Consider the following 7041-nt stretch of genomic DNA (forward strand, 5'->3'; position numbering starts at 1 on the left):
AACTATGGAGTATTTTTCCTATTAACAGCTAATGAAATATAGAAAAAAGTAAAATCGCATAAATACTCAACTCCAAGGAAAATTCAAAACAGAAAACCTCTAATTAAATGGTGAATTCAAAATTTCAGACATATCAAACGAATGGATAACAACCATCATATTCCTGACTTGGTGCAGGCATTTTCTTATGTAGAAAATAATGGATGAAACCTGGTTTTATACTATAGCTAGCTAAACATCTCACTTGTTTGAAAGTCACATCAAATTCCATTACATTGACAAAGATGTGAACAAAACAAACAGACATAATATGTAATGTTGATACTATTTGTCAATTTTCTATAGCTGATTGAATATCCAAAGCTATGGTTAGCGAGTCTGCGATTAAAATGAAAGTAGTTAATAAGTTTTCTTTATAGAGATTTTTATTAGTACGTCATCAGAGTACAACATTTATACAACATTGGCACTTTTGTTCCTTAATTTAACAACGACAAGAGATCTACAAAAATAGCTATTAATTTCACAGTTACGTACTACTTATCACTCAATTCACTACTAATTTAAACAAGACTGAGTATGGCTAATTTTAAATACTGAAAAACATAAAAATAGATGTTTGTTTTCTTATTTACAAACTAAGTACATCTCATCTAACATCTAGCAAAGGGAGATAACTTCGATACACAAATAACTCAATGATTTCCAATAACTCTTTTCTCTACTTAATGTATAATAGAATGCTTCTAAAAAATACTACTTATAAGAAAGAAGTGTTTCATATAATGGTACTCTTGAACTTTCTCCCACCATAATGGTGTCATAGATTAATGAAAAAGTTTACTGTTTACATTCAGATTATATTTCAGTTTTATTTTTTAAGGATGTTCATAATTTGATGAGTTTTCCCACTATAATTATCAATTTCAATCTAATAAACAACTTTCGAGTTCAATGCATTTCCGTCAAAAACTTCATTTTAAGTGAACGTCATTTGTGCGTTTAGGTGCGTTGTGACTTCCGTTTCAATGTTGAGCGAGTAGTTGAAAATCTATAAAGCTATATTGTACGAATTATTCGGCAAATTAAATTCTCATAATTGACAATCTGCACCGCTGTCATTAGGGAATTGTGATTAAGTACCTACTGAACAACCTTTATTTCTAGTTTATCCTGCACAATGACGATCACTAAGACGCTTGATGAACGTTTATAGTGCAGGGATACAGGCGAGCCCCTCTATCTGGTAAATTACGTCACAAAGGCGCGTATAATTGATGAGTTTTTTCCGGTGATGGATGAACTCGAAAGTGGTCTATTCTGAAAGCACAATTCATTTAATAGAGTTCTTACAAAACTTTACTTTAAATCAAACAAAAGAAATATGAACTACTTATTTGTATATCATGATTTTGTTGCATTAATCTTAAATGTTTCATTTTATTTCCTTAAATATTTCTTTAAGCGCTTAACTTCTTAGTTAGTTGCACAAAAAGTTTCAAACACACAACAAATGGCTATAAAAACAAAGAAAAAACTTAACAAAAAATATTTTTTTAAGTACATAGACCAATGTGAATACAAGTGCTCTGACAAGCAAAAATGTTAAATTGAATCTTAAAAGAAAGCTCAAGCACATAGCTCTTGTGGAAAATTTCTAAGCATATTATAAGCAATCCATTTCTCAGTATAAATAGCCTTGAAATAAATTTCACATGAATTTCATATCAATAATTTATATAAAATAAACTTGATTTTCACACAAAATTAAATTATACCATATATTCTAAATTTATAAAATTTCTGATGTGAGCTCTCATTTTAAACAAACAAAACTTGTCAGCGATGCATGTATCGTAAACAGTCTTTCACAAATAAAATCTTATTTACAAGTGTTATTCTAAATAAATATCACAACTATTTCATAAAATATATATATATATCTATTTTGGTTAAATGTCAATTTTATGACAGAAACCCTACAACAAAGCTTTAAACAAATTAGGTTGTGAAAGACAACATCACACAGCCTTCAACAATATACATGAATGCCAACACATTTGAATACCATTTCTAACAAATTCTTGTAGTTTAAAGTTAATCTAAAAAAGGTTTCAAATTTAATTCCTTAAAGACTTTTTTATGCAGTATAAATAACAATAAATAGAGATTGTGTCCATAGATGATGGCCCGACATGCATATATTATTTAAAAGTGATGCCATTCAAAATTCAAACTTGATCTGTGTTTTGTGGTAATTAGCATTGTTTATGAGTTCCATAACATTTGGCTATGGCAAAATAAAGTTAGAGAGTAGAAACTAGTCTTTGGAAGTATGAATGTACAGACAGACAAATATAACCCTTTATGCTCCCTCCCTCACTACAGGGGCATAAAAATATAGGTATAAACATCTTAAACTGTAACATATCATTTTATTCATATTTGCAGCAAATCTATTACTATCATTTCATTTTTGCAGTTATTTTTATTAATGAAAACAGCCTTTTCAAATCTTGTTTAGGACTGCATTGATTTTTTGTACCAATAAATATGAGATGAATTTATTAGGCAGAAGTGGACTGCCCACGACTGGGCAAGCAGAAATGAAAGGATATACCTAAGCTATATCATTCATTCACAATTATCTGATTAATAAATAAAGAACATGTGATATGTCAACAAAAATATGTAGGGAATTCCCCAAAATTAAGTACAAGAACTGAAAACCGACTTAAAAAATATCACAATTATTTCATTTTATATTTATAAATTTCTATCCATCTTATAAATATTAAGTTCTCATGATACATCCCTCTATGAATACTATTACAGATATGTAAAATAACAAAATTAAAACTTATGATGTTAAAAGATATTACATACCTAATACAAGTAGCCAGATAAATCTAAATAAGCAAAACAAAATAGTAGAGGCTTTACCTAATCTTATTATAAACCTATATCTCATCACTCCTGGCCTGTTTCCATACCAGAAAACTGAAGCAATGAGAGATTGGTTTTTATAAGATTGGCTGTACCTTCTACAGTGTGACCAATATTTTTACAAAAACATTTTGTTTAAAAGTTCTGTCAGAGACAATTGATGTGACAGATATAAAAAATACATTTATAAGGATCAGATCCCTATTAAACTGATGGCATTAAATACTATAATACTCAGAGACAATTGGGTCCAAAATATCATGAAATTAAGGGCTGTTCAAGAAATCAATGTGTGGGGAAGGGGGAGGGGGAACTATTTATTTGATCTTGCCATACATTAAAGTTTAGCAAATTATTTTCTAGTTCATGGTCTATTGTTCGCCCTAAATATTCACTACCTGTCATGTTTTAATATTGGTGACTTCCAACTCCTCCCCCTATACAATGGAACAGCCCTGAATAACACATGTCAAACATTACTTATTTATAAAAAAAATTAAAAATGATGAAAAGAAATAATTATGATGAAAATTGTTTAAATTACAATTATGTGTTTTTTCTTTTTTAATACAGCACAGATAATACTAAAACTTAAAGACATATATTGTTACTGCAACTGAGTTTATTATTTGTAGCATTTCTGGAAGAAAACTACGTTTCAAGCTTATTGATTTATTTACATTTAACATGTACACAGACATAGTTCACTTTGGGGTTAACAAAATTGAAAGCTAAATTAGAATTCTGTGATCATTTAAACTACACAAATGCTGTTTAATTTATGATTGCTATCTATGGTGCCGTACTTCTTATACCCATAATAATAAAGCCATTTCAATAACATACATAATTCTATATGAACTACATATACATATGTACACAATATATACATGATATAGCATATAAATGATATGATGACCATAATATACATAACATATAATATATATGTAAAAAGTGGTAGAATACCATATATTGCAGGTCTATTTGGTAAGAGGGCAGAAATAATGTACACAAATGAAAGAATGTTCCCTATATACCCCTCAATTACATTTTTGCAGGGGGTATAAAAATGTGCTGTTTATTTATAAAAAATTTGAAAGTATGAACCATTAATTTAAGTGGTCAAATTTCACATGTGCTTTGTCTGGGTATATTGTATGTGTAAAGAGATGTGAAAGAAAAAATACTATCAACATCTGGTTTCAAGGGACATAATTTAAAGGTATGAAATGTGCATCTTTTTTTTTTATATCTTCACCAAAATAAATGGCGAAAAAATACTTATATACATAAAAGTGCAAATAAACAAAAAATGCCAAAAAAAATTTATTGCACAAATTTTTACTCCCTGTTATTATTGTTTTAAAAAGAACAATTCTGAAATTGCACTCTTTTCACAAGTTTCACAATGCCTATTTTAATCCAAACAATACTGTACAATTCTTGCACATATATACATAATATAGCACAGAAAATGGATATTATAAAATTGATATATAACCCTACAACCTTTCATAATAAAACAATGACATTATGCGTTTTTTTGGGGGGAATAATTGATGTAATAATCATTAAGATGTTAATTTATAACTCAGTTTTTTATTTAGAAATTTGTATAAATATTTTCTTTTATATCTCAAAATTTTATTAATTGTATAAATTATTATTTTAGAAGAATACACTAAAATTTGAAATTAATTAAAATCTATCTGCTTTAAATTGAGTTCAATCCCATCATTCTCAATTGTAACTTTTGTGATAGAATTTTTGTGAAATAATTTACTGTTAGATATCACCAAAACTTTATAAACCAATATCATATAATGAAATACATGTTGATTTCAAGGTAAACAATATTTCTGTATACTATGATAATGACTGTAAAAAGATATTACTGTAAAATCTACTGCTTCAAACATCTGACTAGAATTTTGTATAAAAGAATTTTGAATTGTAATGTCACAAAACCGAACGCTTATACAAGTATTTACAAATACACAAATGTTAAGGAGGTAGACCTAGGATAAGGGAAATAATTCTTAAAATCATCAGTATGTTTGTGGCAACCAGTTTCATTAATAGATTCTAAGCTTCTAGGTTACATAGATTATTAAAAATGTGCTTCAGTTAAATGCTTAAAGTACAAGGGCGGATCCAGGAATTTATTAGGGGGTGGTCACCTTTTGAAATCTTAAATTAAAATTCTATTTTTTTATGGCCCCTTATAGGAAGATTCTGTTTGCCGCAAATTAAAACACACTTGCATATAGATTCCAAAACAGTTCTGTTTGCTTTTATACGTTCATTCATTGCTTTATCAATAAAACTATTTAAATATCAGTAGTCAATGTTTTCAAGAAAAAGTTGAGCTTTTGCTCTAGCTTCAGTATGACTTTTTTTACATGATTTCTCATCAAGTCTTGTACTTGCATGTGCCATATCTGTTAGTGGTTTGCATGATAATGTTCCCAAACTATTAACCCCAAACAGAGAACAGTATATGCAGTAAGTTCCTTCTTGTGAAGGTGAGTACACTAGCCCATCATAGCGATTTAGTCAATTCAGCTGAAACAATCTGTTCTTTCCTGCATATTTTTTTATAGGAAAGTTATAGTTTATTCCAGGTTGGAAATGATTTCTTATCAAATTAAATTTCTCTTCGTTTGTTAATTTACGTGTTGATTGTTTTACAAAACCAATGTCGTTTGTACTTATATATGTAAGTCGGGGGTTGTTTCTTTAATCTGATCACTTTTATTAGTATCAATGCTAGGTCCATTACAAGTCGTTGGTACTTCAGAGGGGGCTGATTTGTGGCGTTTCCTGAAGGAAAGAGGGTATAAGTTACTAACAAATTGAAATGAATGAAACTTTTAGACAAACAGATGATAGAACGGGGGTATTCATTCAAGGTAAACGGACAGAAAGTCACAGGACAAAAAGTCACAGGACATAAAGTCACAAATTTGATAGGACAAAAAGTCACAGGACAAAAAGTCACAAATAATTTTTTGACAATTGTTTAAATATATTTTGATATGTTTTCTTTTTATTACATATATTCACATTTTAGTTAGGGAAATTGCTTATAAACCTTGATAAATGAAAATGTATTAAATTTTAATCATGAAAAGGATATATTTATTGGCAAAATGAAGCCATTTAAGTGCCAAGCCACTATTGACATTTTGTTTTCATAACAATCAAGACAATTATTTGATGATTATTGATATTTATTGAATACATTTTAACAACAAAGGTGCTTCATATATGATACTTCAAGAAAAATACAAAAAAAATAATTTCAAAATAAGTTTTTTCATGTTCAAAGAAAAATTATCTCAAATAGAATTGTGACTTTTTGTCCTGTGACTTTTTGTCCGTGACTTTTTGTCCGTGACTTTTTGTCCTGTGACTTTCTGTCCTACATTCTTCATTCAATATAGAATATTTATGTGACTTTAAAACTTTAAATTATTTTTGAATTTTGGCATCACAGTAAAAAATATTATTGGTCGAGAAAAGTTATTATACAAACTTTAAAAATTTAGATAAACGTAATGTAAAAAAAGTACAAATTACCTGCTAAAAACATCTAAGATTGAGGACTGTCTCTTAATTTTTACACCTTAACATCAAAGAAATCGACCAAGTAATTAGCGATTGTTGATTACATGTTCATTGTATAAACATACCTGTCAAGGTACATGTATTTAGCCTTAAGGTAAGAAATGACAACTTTATGACTGGTGATTACGATAGACAAATTGATTTGATTTTTCAAAATGTTCAAGGTGCACCATTATTTGGTACATGGTGCACCACTTTTGCAAACCCAGGGGGTGGTCACCGGCACCGGATGACCACCCCCTGGATCCGCCTCTGAAGTACATTGATGAAACTTGACTTTTACAAATGCTTCCCTGATTTAAAGAGTTATCTCCATGAAAAAAGGACTATCCCCTTCTATGAACAGCTATCCAAACAGATAAAAAATGTGCCACAATAGATCCTTAAATGGCCTGTTTTAAAAAATATTTAGTTTACAGATTTTCAAAAATCTTAACAATTCAAAAATGCTTTAAATGACTAAAC

The sequence above is a fragment of the Mytilus edulis genome, chromosome 9 (genome assembly GCF_963676685.1).
Source record: "Mytilus edulis chromosome 9, xbMytEdul2.2, whole genome shotgun sequence".
Taxonomy (NCBI): Eukaryota; Metazoa; Mollusca; class Bivalvia; order Mytilida; family Mytilidae; genus Mytilus; species Mytilus edulis.